This window comes from Leuciscus leuciscus (assembly GCF_965113295.1).
Source record: "Leuciscus leuciscus genome assembly, chromosome: 1".
NCBI classification, from domain to species: Eukaryota; Metazoa; Chordata; class Actinopteri; order Cypriniformes; family Leuciscidae; genus Leuciscus; species Leuciscus leuciscus.
Window position 1 is genome coordinate 32904821 of NC_138725.1, and position 18231 is coordinate 32923051.

At 41.6% G+C, this 18231-nt stretch overlaps 1 long non-coding RNA gene across 1 annotated transcript; it reads right to left on the bottom strand.

Annotated features, from left to right (window-relative positions):
* Positions 1-2295: 2295 nt before the first annotated feature.
* On the bottom strand, positions 2296-17514 carry LOC309478294. Its single transcript, XR_014198927.1, has 3 exons — positions 17427-17514; positions 16515-16839; positions 2296-3512 (listed from the first exon to the last, which is right to left on the bottom strand). It is a non-coding gene; the product is annotated as an uncharacterized lncRNA (long non-coding RNA).
* Between the last annotated feature and the right edge of the window lie 717 nt (positions 17515-18231).

The following is an 18231-nucleotide window of genomic DNA, read 5'->3' on the forward strand; positions in this document are numbered from 1 at the left end:
TAAGCAGGGCACAAATGCGGAGTCCATTTACAACAGCTTAAAACAGTGCCTTCATACAGCGGGACTAGATGATGCGTTTTTAGGGGAAAACCTCATCAGCATTGCTACAGACGGGGCTTCAGTTCTCACTGGCAAATCCACTGGAGTCATTGCAAGGCTTAAGCGTGACTTTCCAAACATCCAGTCCATACATTGCTTGGCCCATCGCCTTGAATTGGCTGTCCATGATTCTTTGAAAGTGGTTGCTGGATGTAATCATTTTGAGTTTTTCATTGCCAAGCTGTATTCTCTGTACCACCAGTCTGCAAAGAATGTGAGATTGCTTGAGGAAGCTGCTGCCGATCTAAATATGCAGATTTTGAGAATTGGACAGATATTCAACATCAGATGGGTGGCGAGTAGTTTCAATACTGTAAAGGCGGTCTGGAATAACTACCCTGCTTTAGCGCGCCACTTCAAAATTGCAAGTGAGGATGCATCTCGCAACGACACAGAGAGGAAGAAATTCCTGGCGCTATACAAACAACTCACAAACTCAGGGTTTTTACTTGATTTAGCTTGCATGAAAGACATTCTCCGTGAGCTGCAGGGCCTGTCACTGAAATGTCAGCAAAGAGACATCACTCTAGTTGATGCCAGTGTCCACATTCTGCAGTGTATTGATATACTGAAAGCAATGAAAGCGAGTGGAGGGAAATCCACACAGAAGGCCGAACAGCGCACGTCTCTGGGGCTGTTTAAAGATGTTCAACTAGTTGAGGGCACAGGCAAGATTAATCAAAATCAGCTTTATCAATCTGTGATCGACAATCTCACAAGGCGAATGCCAGAATCAGACCTCATACAAATGCTAAAACCCCTGGACAAGCGTTTTTGGCCACAGGATCGGAATGATTTGATCCTGTACGGAGAAAACGAAGTACGTGCACTCGCTAAACTGCTTGGTGAACCAGCCAGAGAGGTGGTCGAGGAGTTTCGCGACTGGAAGTTACAGGACAAAGCACCAGGCAGAAAGCTGGAAAAGATTTGTACAGCGAGTAGAACATACCTTCCAACTTCAGCTGAGTGTGAGAGGGGTTTTTCTGCCGTCAATGATACTGACAGCAAGACCCGCAATAGGTTGCGTGAAAACAGCCTCTCATCGCTTCTTTTTCTGGACATTAATGGACCCCCATTGCAGAGTTTCGACCCAAAGCCCTTTATCATATCTTGGATTAAGGCAGGTCATCGCCCATCCACTTCTTGGATTTCTGGACGAACAGCAAAGGAAGCTGACTTCAGGCCTCTGTGGTCGATTTTGTGTTAAGGTAAGGCTTGTTATTCCCAATTATGCGGCTGGTTTGTTATGGGTCTGCGTGTGACTCTGGATGTCTAGGCGTAATTGAACGGAAGAATTATGGTATTATTCTAATCTATAGCTTGACAAATAAGTTAATTTAAAGGACAATTACGGAGCAAAATGAACTAGGGGTTAATATGGTTACCGAGTTGATCGTTCTCTGTGATGTGTTTTCATGATAATAAATAATTTGACACAAAATATTGATTTAAAAAGGAGTTTATTGATTTAAAAACGATTGTATTGCTTCCGCTAAAGAAAATAGTCCGTTCCGCGTCCATAGCAACGCTCTGTTTTTCATGGCAACGGTGTGTTATCCACCTTATTCTGCTCAGTCTAAACAATGCGCGCTGCCATGACGACGACTCCGGTTGCCTACTTCCGTTCGTAGCGCTTGACCTGTACTAGCAGCGAGAGAATGAGTTCAAGCTCCTCATGTGCTGTTGTTATTTGTTTTAACAATTCAAAGAAGATTTCAAACTTTTTAGAAACTGAGTGTTTCGAGCATAAGATAAGAAGGAGATAATGCCCATGTCCGATTCCGTATCAGATGCATTCAGTAAAGTAACGTTTAGAGTGGTTAGCGTTAAAACTGAACTTCTCTCGCTACTAGTACAGGTCAAGCTAGTCTGTTATTTCTTAACAGACTGCATTCTACATTGGAATTCAACCAAGCCATGTAATAAAGTATAATAGTGCATATACAGTTGTAGCTGTTATGTGTCTTTGTAAGTTATTGTAAGTCCTTTTTTTGAGGCACTCGTGTCGATAAAGTATAATAGTGCAACCCTTGTAGCTGTTGTAAGTCCTTATTTGAGGCACGCGCAAGCGCACGACCCCCCCCCCCCAAAAAAAAAGGGCTCCCCCAAAAGACATGGTATAGTTCGAACACTGTGTATGTCTATGTCTTGTACACGCTGTTTAGACATAGGCTTACTTCTGACTTTTTTTTTTTTTTTTTTTTGTCCGTTGCTGCTTTGGCCATGACAAAAACATACGCACGAAAGCTGGAAAACAAACGCTGGTTGGCCTCTCACGTCCAAATTTAACGAAGTGGTGGGGGAAGTGACGTATGCCGTAAAGCAGTTGAATTTTGTAGTTCTATTTGTGCTCGGGTTACTACCCGAACCCCGAAGTTACGTAGTGCCAGTAAAAGCGATACAGACCCCCGTCAGGCTATGGCAGACGTGTCATTCAACCTATTGTAAGTCGATGTACCATCACAAGGGTCTTGGAAATATATTATGAAGGTTGAAAAGCTACATAGTGTTGCTTTAAAATCACAAACAAACAATCAGAGCTGTTGAGATGAAAAACTGTTATCTGTAAAAATTCTGATGATGTTCATTAAACTGAGTCTTAATGTGTGTGTATTTGTTTTAAATACTTTTAAATCAGAGTGAATGAACAGCACTCTCTTCCTCTATCACTTGAACAAAGCACTTTAACCTCCAATCACTCCTCGGGCACCTCAAAAAGAAATCCAAAATGTGAGAATAAAGGAAAATGAGGATACGCTTAAAGCGAAATTGCAAGAAATACTTCAGCATCATGAGGAAGTTTTTAGGGAGGAGTTAGGAACTCTCAAGGGGATGACAGCGACAATACATGTTAAATCTAGGGCGGTGCCAAAGTTTCATCATCACATATCTGTACATTTTGCTATGCGGTCTAAGATCGATGCGGCAATGAACAGACTGCTGAACGAAAACATAATCACCCCTATGAAGTACTCTGGGCAGCGCCTGTCGTATCCTCAAGCCTGATGGTTCCATTAGATTATACGGAGATTATAAACTCATTATAAACCAGGCTTCGCCTTTGGAACAATATCCCATTCCACGTGTGGAAGACCTCTTCACAACCTTGTCTGGGTGCTCGTCTTTTTCAAGGCTGGATATGAGTCATGTCTACCAGCGGATTATAATGGGTTAAAACTCCAAGCAGTATCTCACCATTAACACCCACAAGGGGATGTTTACATACAATCGTCTTCCATTTGGAGTGGCTTCTGCGCCAGCGATATTTTAAAAAGACCATGGAAGGGTTGCTGCAAGGATTAACTCATGTTGCAGTCTATCTTGATGACAAATAGGTCACAGGGGTAACTGATGAAAAGCACTTGCAAACCTTAGATGCCATGCTCACTCGGCTACGACATGCTGGGTTGCGCCTAAAAAGGGACAAATTAAATTAAAAATAAAAATATATATATTATAATTACATGGTCACATACTAAAATACCTGACTTGATAAGCTCTATAGCTTCCTATTTATAAGGGCTAGCTCCACCCTTGGCTTGTACCAAATGAACAAGCAGGAACCAAACAAACAATACATTATACACAAAAGTCAAGTCAAGTCAAGTCAAGTTTATTTGTATAGCGCTTTTCACAATACAGATTGTATCAAAGCAGCTTCACAGTATTAAATTAAAATAATACAACAAAGTTTGTTTCAAGAGGAATTTATTGATTGATAAAATTAAATTAAATATCCCCAAAATATCCCCAACTGAGCAAGCCAAAGGCAACAGTGGCAAGAAACCGAAAAACTCCATCAAGTGACCTAATGGTGTCCTAAAACTCCATCAGGTGACCTAATGGAGAAAAAAAACCTTAGGAGAACCCAGGCTCAGTCGGGGGCCAGTTCTCCTCTGGCATTTATGAGCTAGAGGCCAGATTGTAGTTTGAACTGTAGGATTATATGAATGCCTGGCTGAAGAGATGCGACTTTAATCTAGTTTTAAACTGGGAGAGCGAGTCTGAGCAACGAACAGTATCAGGAAGACTATTCCAGAGTTTTGGAGCCAAATGTGAAAATGCTCTCCCTCCTTTGGTGGTTCTGGATATCCTAGGTATGACTAAAAGCCTTGAATTTAGTGATCTTAAAGAGCGCGATGGATTATAGGGTGATAGAAGATCCGTTAAATAGACTGGAGCTAAGCCGTTTAGGGCTTTATAAGTCAGTAGCAATACCTTGTAATTAATACGGAACTTTATAGGTAACCAATGCAGTGATGATAAAATCTGTGTTATATGATCATATTTTCTTGATCTCGTAAGAACTCTAGCGGCGGCATTTTGGACTAACTGTAGCTTGTTTATTGAGGATGCAGGACAACCAGCTAATAAAGCATTACAGTAATCCAGTCTCGATGTCATGAATGCATGAACTAACTTTTCTGCATCAGAAACTGATAGCATATTACGTAGCTTAGCAATGTTTCTAAGGTGGAAAAAGGCTGTTTTTGTAACATATGAAATATGATTTTCAAAAGACAGGTTGCAATCGAGTATAACACCCAGGTCTTTTACCGTAGAGGATAAAGTAACAGGACATCCTATGATGTTAAAGTTGTATTGTGTGAGGTTTTGTGGGCGGTTTTTTTAACCGATAAGTATTACCTCTGTCTTGTCTGGATTTAATAAAAGAAAATTACGCGTCATCCAATCTTTTATATCTTTAACACACTCTGTCAATTTGGAAAATTTTGCGTTTTCATCCGGCCGTGATGAAATATATATTTGAGTGTCATCAGCATAACAATGGAAACTAATTCCATGTTTCCTTATAATATTTCCAAGTGGCATCATATATATGGAAAATAACAGAGGGCCTAATACAGATCCCTGCGGCACACCATAGTTTGATCGAGTTATGATCGATTTTTCTCTATTTAAATAGACAAAATGGTAGCGGTCAGATAGGTATGATTTGAACCAGCTTAGTGCTTGTCCTTGAACACCAGTATAATTTTGTAGTCGATCTAAGAGTAATGTGTGATCTATAGTATCGAACGCAGCACTAAGATCAAGTAAAACTAGTATTGAGATACAGCCTTGGTCAGAAGCTAAAAGTAAATGATTTGTGATTTTAACGAGCGCAGTTTCAGTGCTATGATGCGGTCTGAATCCAGACTGAAACTTTTCATAGATATCATTTTGTTGCAAGAAAGAGCCCAGTTGAGAGGACACCACTTTTTCTAATATTTTAGACATAAATGGAAGATTTGAAATGGGTCTATAATTTGCTAGATTATTATGATCTAATTGTGGTTTCTTAATGAGAGGTTTTATAACTGCCAGTTTAAAAAAAGTAAAAATAATGAAACACTAAACATATACACAAATAACAAAAGTAACATCCTTCTTGTGTCTGAACAACCAGCTGGATATCCAGTCAACCAGTCCGGCTTCAAGAAAGGGCGTTCAACCGAGACTGAATACTGTCGGTCACAGAAGCCCTACGGATCGCAAAAGCTGCTTCCAAATCTTCAGTTCTCATTCTCCTGAATCTGTCTGCTGCCTTCAACACTGTGAATCATCAGATCCTTATGTCCACCCTCTCATCACTGGGCATCACAGGAACTTCCCTCCACTGGTTTGAATCCTATCTCACAGGTAGGTCCTTCAGGGTCGCATGGAGAAGCAAGGTATCCAGAGCACGTCAACTGACCACAGGGGTTCCTCAGGGTTCAGTTCTTGAACCCCTCCTCTTCTCCATCTACACCACATCACTGGGACATATTATACAGGCACCTGGTTTCTCTTACCATTGCTATGCTGATGACACACAGCTCTTCCTCTCATTTCAACCAGATGATCCCACAGTAGCTGCACGGATCTCAAGCTGTCTGGCGGACATCTCGGCATGGATGAAAGAACATCACCTGCAGCTCAACCTGGCAAAGACTGAGCTCCTCGTCCTCCCTGCCAAACCGTCTCTACAACACGATTTCACTATCCAGCTAGATTCAGCATCAATCACCCCATCAAGGTCGGTCAGAAATCTTGGAATAATATTGGATGACCAGCTGACCTTCACAGACCACATTTCAAAGACAGCTCGATCATGCAGGTTTGCACTGCACAACATCAGGAAGATCAGGCCTTTCCTAACTGAGCATGCAACACAACTTCTCGTCCAGGCCCTGGTCATATCTAGGCTTGATTACTGCAATGCTCTTCTGGCTGGACTTCCATCATGTGCAACTAAACCTCTACAAATGATTCCGAATGCTGCAGCTCGTCTCATCTTCAATGAGCCCAAAAGGGCCCACGTCACTCCTCTGTTAATCTCTCTGTACTGGCTACCACTCGCTGCCAGCATCAAGTTCAAGGCATTGACGCTTGCTTACAGATCTATCACAGGGTCAGCTCCCTCCTACTTTCACTCACTCCTACGAGTCTACATCCCTACCAGAAGCCTACGATCGGTCAACGAGCGACAGCTCGTGGTTCCATCACAGAGAGCCACAAAATCACTTTCCAGAACATTCTCATTCACAGTTCCATGCTGGTGGAACGCTCTTCCCACCCTCATCAGGAATGCAGAATCCCTGACAACATTCAAAAGACAACTGAAAACTCATCTCTTCCGTGAGCACTTAACCTCATAATAATAATAAAAAATGTAACCTTTAATCCTCCCTTATCGGGCTTATGCTACTCTGAACAATGCCTGAACTTCGTATTTTGAGCACTTCTTGCATTGTTTTTGCCTCTTCATGATGACTCGCTTTATTTAGTCCTAAATTGTTCGTCGCTTTGGACAAAAGCGTCTGCTAAATGACTAAATGTAAATGTAAAAAAGGAAAGTATTGTTTAGCTCATATTCCCCCTCCCCCAGACAAAACTACAAATGGTTCAGTCAAATTAGGGGTATGCTAATGCTACAAAAACCTGTTTGATCCAGATGGACCTTTGATGGTGTAACATGAGACTGGAAGGCTAACAGCAAAAACAAAAGTTTGGGGGGGATTTCTCACAATAAATAAAAGTTAATTCTGACTGAAATTAAACTGGGTTGTGAAGTTTTAAAAAAAAGGAATAATTGAATTGAACAACATGAAGCAAACAGTCAAAAAATATATATATCAGACTAATTTCATATAGAGAAAACAATTACACAATATCATTCTGATTTAAAAGATGGTAAATGCCAGCATAATCAGGTAGTGATGTGTACATGTTTGTCAAGTCCATGTAGTTCCTTATTTGTCACCAAGCTTGGCTTGTGACATTTTCCCCCCTTTCTCCAGACACCTCATGAGGTGTCCGTGAGAGATAGTCAGCAGCACAGTTTTGGCTGCCTGATCTATAAAGGACTTCAAAATCAAATGGTTGAATAGCTAAAAACTATTGTGTAATTCTAGAATTAGTGTCTCTCATTTGACCCAACCAGGACAGGGCCCGATGATCAGTTTCCAGTCTAAATTTGGGGCCCAGCAAATAATAACGTAGGGAGTCCAGGGCCCATTTGATAGCCAAACACTCCTTCTCAACCGTAGAGTATGTAGACTCACGAGGAAGGAGCTACCTACTATTGTAAGCTACCGGTCTTGGTTGTCCTGACTCTCCCTGCAACAAAATGGCTCCAATACCGTGCTTGGAAGCATCAGTTTTTACAGTAAAATCCTGTTCAAAATAAGGAATCTGCAGTTTTGGCTCTTTGCAGAGAGTCTTTTAAGCCCTGAAAAGCAAGTTCACATTCATCAGTCCACACCACTTTGTTTGGTTTGTCCTTTTTGGTAAGGGTGGTCAGTGCAGCAGCTCGTGCAGAAAAGTTTGGTACAAACCGTCTATACCACCCACTGAGCCCAAGGAAGGACCACACTTGTTTCTTAGTCTGTGGCCTTCCAGCAGACTTGAGGCCGAATCACTCCATGACCCAAAACGAATCCCAGGGACTGTGTTTCTCGCTTGGCCAAAAAGCACTTGTCAGGGCGAAGGGTGAGGCCTGCACTTTTAATCCTCCCTAGAACATCCTTCAGGCGAAGCAGATGTTCTTCCCATGACTGGCTATAGATGACAATGTCATTTAGATAGGCAGCTGCGTACCCCTCGGTACCTCGCAGGAGCTGATCCATCATTTGTTGAAGGTGGACGGCGCATCGTGGAGTCCAAAAGCTAGTACCTGGAAATGGAAGTGTCCAAACAGTGTTCGGAAGGCTGTCACGTCCTGACTCTCTGGGGTCAATTGGACCTGCCAATAGCCCTTACATAGGTCTAGGGTGCTGATGTACAGTACTTAGCTCGTTCCACAAGGTAATCTACACTGGGCATGGGATATGAGTTGAACTTACTGACGCTGTTTACCTTCCGAAAGTCCAAGCAGAAACGAAGGCTGCTATCCTTCTTGGGCACCAAGATGACTGGACTACTCCACTCACTGGCAGATGACTATATGACCCCCAGACTCTGCATGGTTTCCAACTCCTCTTTAAAGACAGGAAAGTGTCGTACTGGTATTCTGTAAACAGGTTGGCGAATGGGTTTAGAACTGTTTAGGGTAATGTGGTTTGATACCATGTTGGTCAGACCAGGTGTCTCTTTAAATAGACTCGGTGGTATCAGGTCCAGTAATTGCTGTTTCTTATATTCTGACAGTTGGCTTAAGTACAGTGAAGCAGATTGGCGAGGGAAGTATTGCTTCCTCTACTTCCTCTTCATCTTCCACCACTCAGATGAACAAGGTTTGCTATGGACTTGATTCACTTGTGACAGTTGGAGAAACAGAGGATGGAGGCCGTGCATGGCATCTTTTTAGTAGATTAACATGAAATGTCTGCAATGGCTTGCTTCTAAATGGAATGTAGACTTCATAGGTGACTGGGCCTACCTTCTGTTAAACCTGCTAAGGACCCTGCCACTTGGCCAGTAGCTTGTTTTCTGAAGTAGGAAGAAGTAACAATACCTCATCTCCTTCTTCAAATCTGCGGGTTCTGGCTGTTTGATCATACCATTCCTTTTGACGTGCTTGGTTCTGAAGGAGGTTTTACCGAGTCATAGCCATAGTTTTCTCCAACTGTTCTCTCATCTTTAGGACATAAGGAATAATGTTTATTTGACCTGGCTTTCTGATGCCTCCCAGGCCTCTCGTAAAAAAATCAAGAGAACCTCTGACTGGGTGAGCATACAGGAGTTCAAAAGGAGAAACTCCTGTTGATGCTTGGGGTACATCCCGATACGCAAACAGCACTGCCCTACAAAGGCAAAAGACCTTAACTCGCTAGAGTGTGGAACTGAGAAAAATTACTTTAAAGATTTTTTGTTGTCCCGCCAAATTAATTATAGGTAGGACACTGGAAATCTGGCAAATAGATATTTTAGTAATGAAAATTAGATACATAAAAAAATCTTGAGCTCAAACTTGACTTTTGACCGCAATTTTAAAGTTACCGTACTCTGCCTTTGTATTGTCAGCAAAAAGTGAGAAGTCATGCCAAGGCACCTTTAACAAAATCATTATAGTAACACACCTGTATAAAATCTAGTGATCATGGCATTTATTTTGTATGATTTACAATTATTTATAGCCATCTACTTATTGCTATCCTGTGCTTTGGTTGCATTCTGATGGCATTATTAATACATTTGACATGACAAAATACCTCCATAGATATATTAGTCCAGCGTTGACTCGACCGTGTGGCGAAGTTTTGGCACTCTGCCAGCTAGATTTCAACCAGGTCCGGTACCCGAACTGGGTGAGGCGGGGCTTTAGTTCTTTGTTGTATTCATCTGCTACAGCATGTGTAACATTTTTATGTCAACTCTTCATAATCCTTCGCGATCGATATCGTACGTTTGTCGATGGAGCGGTTTCAGACCATACTAAATGTTCTGACCGCATTTGTGCAGGACAAAGCTCTGAGGACATCAGAAGTTAGAGGGACTGATGGCAGCTGTACAAAGTACACAGGCTACACCGTAATTTTAATTTTAATGGACAGTAAGACAAAGGCAGATAACCGTACAATCTGGTAGGTAGCATTATTTGATAGAACACTGGCACAGTAACTTCATATTGACGCGCGGCTAAACAAAGGCAGAGTACCGTAACTCAATTTGAGCGTTCCAAAACAAAGCCAAAGAGCGGTAACTGGTGTTACTGTGTTCTGCCTTGGTTTCTCATGGGCATTTGGAAGTTACTGTTAAGACAACTCTTTATTTTCTCGAAAAAACAACGGAATTGATTCAAGATACTCATCCACATGATAAAGGAGGTCTTGAATGTGCCAAAAATATAAATAACTCATTTTCAACCAAAACAAAGTTACGGTCTTTTGCCTTTGCACGGCAGCGCAGGTATGGCAACCACTTGTCCCAATCCTTTCTAGTCTCTGAAACAAACTTTTTCAGCTTATTTTTCAGGGCTTTGTTGAATGCAGACCATGGAATGCTATGTCCAAGCTCAAGCACCTCCTTCCTGTAAGCTTTAGGTACAACATACTGAGTTCCTTCTTCCTTACTCTTTCTATAGAGTGGACCTGCCTTGAGAACATACGTTTCTCCAAAACCTTGCAAGAGTCAGCCTTCCTCCTCAGCTTGCATAAAACACTCCACTAGAGAGGGGTCTTCCTTTTGTGGCTTAGCTAGGTTGTTAGGTATGGTAACATCAGACTCGGTTAGTTCAGGTTCCCCAGATCTAGCGAAACATGGTCAGTGTTGCCAACAAGTCCATTCACCTCCTCCCTACGTCACTCTAACCTCTCTTCATCAGTGGGCTTAGGCTCTGTCAGCAGTTGAAAAAGGCATCTCATTCAAAGCATTAGTCTCTGTCTCCTGCCTTATACGCTGGGTTTGGGCTCTCGTAACTACACCACACCAAGTGCTGCTCTGCACTAGATCTGACAAAATAGGGACATCAGTACCCAGCAAAATGGGGTAGGGGAGATTGTTGGCTACCCCCACTCTCATCAGACAAGGCTATCTGTGTATCTCAAAATATACATCTGCTGTGGGTAACTTTGTTCTATCTCCATGTACACAGACAATGGAGATGGTTTCATTCTCATTCCATATATCTCTATACTTTGTATTGTTGTTCCCGACGGGCTGTCTCTCTCTCCTGCCTGTCACCACGGTCCCGCTGATATTCCATAAAACACTCGAACATTCGGGCAAGAGTGGTGATGGCCCCTTCTCCTCCAGATGAAGTAACTTCAGCAGTGCCTCCAGTTGCACCTTGTCTCCGCTCTTGCTCAGTGCCCTCCTCAGGCTGACCCCTCAGCTTTAGTGGCATCTCAATGAGCAAAAATACAACTTGTTTATGACCAGGGCTATCCCACTTCTGACACCAACTGTAAGAGATGGCCCAGTGGTCAGAGGGAATCATTTTAAACAAGCTGGACAGAGGTTCAGTGGATACCAAAAAGGTGGTTTATTATGATGAAAAATGAAAACAATAAAATATTTATGTACATGATCACATACTGAAATACAAACAAACTAACCAAAACAAAGTTGACAACAACAAAAGGAAATAAAAAGGAAATAATTGTTTAGCTTCTATTCCCCCTCCCCCAGACAAAATTAAAGTCCAATTAGGGGTATACTAATGCTACAAAAACCTGTTTGATCCAGATGGACTGTTTGATGGTGCAGCATAAGACTGGAAGGCTAACAGCCAAAACAAAAGGTTTGGGGGGAATTCTCACAAGAAATAAAAGGTAATTCTGAGTGAAATTAAACTGGGTTGTGAAGTTTTTAAAAAAGGAATAATTGAACAACATGGAGCAAACAGACAAAAAATATATATCAGGCTCACTTCAAATAGAGAAAACAATTACACAACACCATTATGATTTAAAGATGGTAAATGCCGGCAAAATGAGGTAGTGATGTGTACATGTGTGTCAAGTCCATGTAATTCCTTATTTGTCACCAAGCTTAGCTTGTGACAGGGTCATCTTGTTGATGCCCAGGGTTTACACCCAAGCTTTGACGGAGGCTCTGTGTCCCACTAATAACACGGAATTGAAAGCCTACTTAAGATTGCTGAACTACTACAACAAGTTTTTACCTAGCTCCCCTCCACTGTCTGTTAAGAAAAGACACTAAATGGACCTGGGGTGAATCACAAACCAAAGCTTTCCAGAAATTAAAGGAACTCCTGCAATCCACAGATGTGTTGGCACACTATTCTTCAGATAAATACCTAATTATCTCGTGTGATGCCTCTTCTTATGGCGTGGGAGCTGTGCTTTCTCATCGAATGAAAGATAACACGGATAAACCTCTAGGTTTCGCATTGCGTACCTTGACACCAGCTGAGCGACAAAATTCCCAGTTGTATAAAGAAGCTTTAGCCATCAATTTTGGAGTTCAAAAGTTCCACAAGTATTTATATCTATGGAAAATTTACAATTTGCACAGACCATAAACCCCTGCATTCCGCAGATGGGTTCCCCTCGAGTGCAAAGATGTGCTCTGCTGATGAGTGCCTATGAATATACAATGGTGTATATATATATAAGGCACACGCCTTAAGTAGACTACCCCTTTTGGAAGTGGAACAAAATCAAAGTCATGTCAAATTTTGATGTTGGACATGCTGGAGTTCGAACCATTCAGTGCCTCGCAACTCAAAAGTTGGTCAAATAAAGATGCACTTGTCATGATGAGAGTGGAGAGAGAGAACCCAAACGCAAAGGCAGATTAAATGTCTCTTTAATAAACTCAGAAGCGCTGATAGGCAAAATCAGAACTCAGGTGCCGACAGGCAAAAACAGTTCAAACAGAAAGTCTCTTTAAGGAAAAAGGCAACTGAAGAGAGTCCGCAGGTTAGGTACTGGAAATCCCCACAGGGTGCGGAGAAGGGTCCGGGTAGCGGATGAGCAGCTTCAAACAATTGTAGGAACCGACAGCCAGAGCAGGCAAGCAGATGATGATCAGAAGTAATAATCAGGAGACCGCATATACCACACTGGACACGACAAGACTGGTAAACGATAGAGAAACATCAGGAACGTAACACATATCAGGTAATACTCTGGCAGGGAACAAAGGAAAAGAGGGAGAAGAAATAGGGAAGGAAATCAGTAGGAAGAGAGAACAGGTGTGAGCGTTAACGAGATGATGAGATAGAGAACAGCTGAGCGAGAGAAAAGAAACGGGGAAATGGTGTAAGGAGGAAAAAGACCAGGAGAGGGAGCAAGAGAGAGAGAGATGAGAAAGGGGGTAGAGCCCGATTCATGACAGCACTACTGTCTCAAGTTTGCAATTATGTGCTGAGGGGATGGCCAACTCAAATGGATCCACAATTCAACCCCTACCACAAAAGGAAACTGGAATTACAGTAAGTGTGTGTGATGGATGTGTACTCTGGGGAGCCAGATTAATTATGCCCAGTCAGGGTCGGGCAATGCTTTTGAAATGGTTACACCAATCGCTCACAGGGATGGCAAAAAGGAAAGGTTTGGCTCGATCCTATTTTTTATGGAAGCTTATGGGTAGCAAATTTCAATTTGAAATGTAATATGCAAAATGGCAATGCATTTCTGTATATACATTTTAATTTTCCCATCATTTGTGCAACGTTTGGTGCAAAATGAAAATTCAATTATAAAATTTACATTTGCCATTTCATACACTAGTTTTAATATGTAAATTGAATACATAATTTAACGCTTTATAAGTTGCAAAATTTAAATTAAAATGTATTACAGAATTCATTAGATATGTTTAACATGCGATTGCATTTCCATTAAGTGTCCCGCAATGAATGTAGCAAAATTCAATGTGCAATTTGAAAATGCATTCTGAGCCGATCACGTGCCCGCCCCGGCCTGTCAATCACTGCGTGAAGTTGGCCCCGCCCCCAACCCAATGCAAAAAGTCGGCAAAATAGGCCACATTCACCCAAAATAGACTCATGTTTGTTCTAATTGGCGCCGATAAACGTTTATTTTGTGCTGCTTCGGTTTCTTAAATATTAAAATAATATTTATTGGTCATTCTGAGGTCACTCAGCCCCCCTACCTGCTCCACATTCACCCAAAACAGTCTCGTTTGTTTGTGCCGGTTAAAGTTTCGTGTGCTGCTTCGTTGTTTAAATTATTAGACACTGAATTATAGAGGATGACGTCACCAGCCCTCGACCTGCTCCACATTCACCCAAAAAAGGCTAGGTCAATGAATTTGACCCGTCAGATTCCGTTACCATGTACTAATACCTTGTTATCAATATGCTTTATAAAATGGAAAGGGACTCGCATGTCTGCCTCATATTTTAGGATTATACAGCTGAATAAACAGAGATGGTCACACATCACATGCGTCACTTTATTGAACATTACAGTCAGTTATAAATAAATAAAGAGCGGTCACATTTTTCGGTAGCTATTAATACCGAATACCAATGGAGCTTTGTCATATTATGTGATCTCAGAGTAATAGGCCTATGCATTTGTAAGGAAAAACTATAGGATCTCCAACATTATTGGGTATTACAGTTAATAGTAGGCTAATAAGAATAAAGATAAGCATGTATCAGACAATGATAATATTTTATACAAAACGAAACCATCAACACAGTCCAGCATCAGATTCAGACAACAGCAGCGCAGCAGAATGTTGACATGGGTGTCGACGCTTGATAGGCAGAACCATAGATATCATATAAAGGCTAGATGTCTTAAGGCGGAGTCACTTCCGGCATCACCGGCGGCCATCTAACCACAGGGGAGCAGTGAATTAAGGTGAGTGATCAGCACGCACAAAAATCCTCTTATCTCGCTGAAATCTTGACGGATTTACAAACGGTTTGGTTTCTTACAAACGTTATTAACGTGGCTATAATTCCGAATGCTTGAACATTTATGTTATAATTATTCATATGTATGCAGTGTCATAGCTACATCTCTGACGTTTATAACAAACCAAACCGTTCGAAAATCGGTAGAAAATTTAGCAAGTTATGGTTATTTAAAAGTACATGCACCATGTTACAAGTGAGCAAGCACACTGTGGTATGATGGCCGCCGTGTGCGGACGTCGACCTCCATTGGCCAGCAGCGCGCACGAGACATCTAGCCTTTATATGATATCTATGGGCAGAACATTCTCCCAGACCCAGACGGTCCAACATCGTACTGGTTCTATCACCTGCAGGCGCGTAATAATCTTCGGAAACACTACCATTTCTCTGTCCACGCTCCACTTCATCTGCTAGTGAATGTAATGCTCATATCAGCTCTGCCGCCGCCCTGTTTCCTTCCAACACCTCAAAATACGCACCATAGCGGCGTATGTTTACCTGTTGCTGATCGGCTCAGAGTGTATTTTCAAATTGCACATTGAATTTTGCTACATTCATTGCGGGACACTTAATGGAAATGCAATCGCAAGTGTCTTAACTGTGAATGTAAATGCAATTAAGAAAAAATTACATTTAAATTACAATTTTGCCACAGTTTTTGCTTGAACATGTTAAACATATCTAATCATTTCTGTAATACATTTTAATTTTAATTTTGCAACTTATAAAGCGTTAAAATATGTATTCAATTTACATATTAAAACTAGTGTATGAAATGGCAAATGTAAATTATATAATAGAATTTTCATTTTCATTTTGCACCAAACGTTGCACAAATGTATGGGAAAATTATTTAAATACAGAAATGCATTGCCATTTTACATATTGCATTGTCATTTTGCATATTACATTTCAAATTGAATATTGCTACCCATAAGCTTCCATCATTTTTGGCTGCCTGGGATATGGAGGTTGAGAAGGAGTCCCAACTTTGTGAAGAATGTATGAAGCACAGTGAAATGCCTCCTGCAGCGCTACTGCATCCATGGGAATGGCCCGAGACCCCTTGGTCCCGTATTCACGTGGATTATGCAGGCCCCTTCTTGGAAAATATTTTTTTGGTGATTGTTGATCACATTCTAAGTGGATAGAACCCATGAACTCATCAACATCGCAAGCTACCATTGAGAAACTTTGCTAAAGTTTCAGTGTTTTCGAATTACCTCAGATCTTAGTTTCTGACAATGGCTCCTGCTTCACAAGCACAGAATTTGAAAAATTCATGAAAAACAATGGTATTCGTCACTTGAGATCTGCACCCTTTCACCCTTCATCTAATGGATTAGAAGAGCGAGCTGTCCAAACGTTCAAAGAAGGCATGAAGAAAGCGATGGGGGACACCTTGGAAACTAGATTGTCACGATTCTTGTTTAACTATCGCGTCACCCCGGATGCTACAACAGGCGTGTCGCCAGCCTAGATGTTTATGGCAAGGAAACGGATATCTACTTTTGATCTTCTCTTGCCAGACATTAAAGCCAAAGTGCAGCAAAAACAACAAGAGATTCATGACAAAAATGCACATTTGAGAGTTTTCACAACTGGAGATGACGTGTTAATGCGTAATTACAGTTACGGTCCCAAGTGGATCCCTGCTGTCATTGTGAATTCCTCGGGTCCAGTTTCCTATACAGTAGCTGTTGGAAGAGGACAAATCCTGAAGCGCCATGTTGATCAAATCCGAATTCGACATACGGACAAGTTTCAGGACTCCAACCGGTTAACAGTACCCTCTGACAAAGGGTCCCAGCTGCCTGAGATTCCCTCTTCTACTGAAACAGAGACAGTACCCGAAGTAGTAATTTCAAGCCAGAATACAACAGAGCCAGTTGCTGAGGATGAGCTTTACTCGCCTGATAAGTTAGACACACCAGCTGTACCACAGTTGCGTCGTTCTACAAGGGAAAGACACACACCTATTCATCTCCAGAACTGTTAAATAGCTTAAAACATAGCTGTAACGAGTTATCAGAATATTTCTGAGAAGCTATTGCATTCTTATGTCTTGAAAAAAAAAACTGTTCTGTTCTAAAATGTGTTTGGGAAAATAATTTCCTCTTATTTCTCAAATAGTAAAGTTACTTCTGGTGGGTATTTCAGTATATTTAGTAATATCCTACCATCAAAATGGGGGTGGGGGGAGTAAATGTGGCATCCTTACTACAATACTTTATATAGGAGTGCAGTTCACATAATGGCCACAAGAGGGGACTATATTATTATAAATGGGCTGTTGTCTTTAGTTAGCTTCCTCTTCCGAGTGAGTGCTAAACTGTAATCTTCTGTATTCACCTTTTTAGATTAAAAGTTTTTGTGGATATATGTCTTTCGTGTTCAATCAGCACAACACCACAAGAATCACAAATGGAGCTCTGTTAAGGTTGTTCGTCCATGTTTCTTCTTTGAAAAACATGTCATGAAAAACCTGCCCAGCCATGTGTGATTTCCAGTGTGTAACAGCACAGATCTTCTCCAGACTCACTGTTTTGGACGATGTCCTGCATCTTCTTCCAGACTCTGAACGGCAGGTTGCCCAAGTATCGTGACACATGAATCAAAGCTCTAGAAGCATCCATGTCTTTATGGACCTTGCTTTGTGCACTGTTGCACAGTCATGTTGGAACAGGAAAGGGGCCATCCCTAAACTGTTCCCACAGAGTTGGGAGCATAAAATTGTCCAACATGTCTTTGTATGCTGAAGCATTAAGAGTTCCTTTCACTGTAATTAAGGGGTCAAGCCCAACCCCTTAAAAAACAACCCCAAATGATAATCCCCCCCTCCACCAAACTTTACACTTGGCACAATGCAGTCAGGCAAGTAACGTTCTCCTGGCAGCCACCAAACCCAGATTCGTCCATCGGATTCCATGTCAGACAGAGAAGCGTGATTTGTCACTCCAGAGCATCGGCTCCCAACAGGGGGGTCGCGGCCCACAAGGGGGCCTCAGCGAGCTCTGTGGGGGGTCGCGTCATATTTTGAAAAGTTTTGAGCAATTTGTATTAAATAAAAGTCCTTAACTTTTTTCTGTTAAAAATTTATATAATGAGCGAGTTCATCATGAATCCATTTTCCAAACCGTGTTTTTGTCTTATCCTGAACCACTATGGTACACCTATAATAAGTGATTACATTGGGACTATTTAACACTGGTTCGGATCGCTGCCGCTGCGGAGTAGCCCAGTACCTGCGTGACTCGTCATAGACGTACACAGAGAGAGAAGTAGTTCCGGCTACAATCTTCTTCCGAAAAACGCATTATACTGTTAATAAATGCATGTTTGTTATC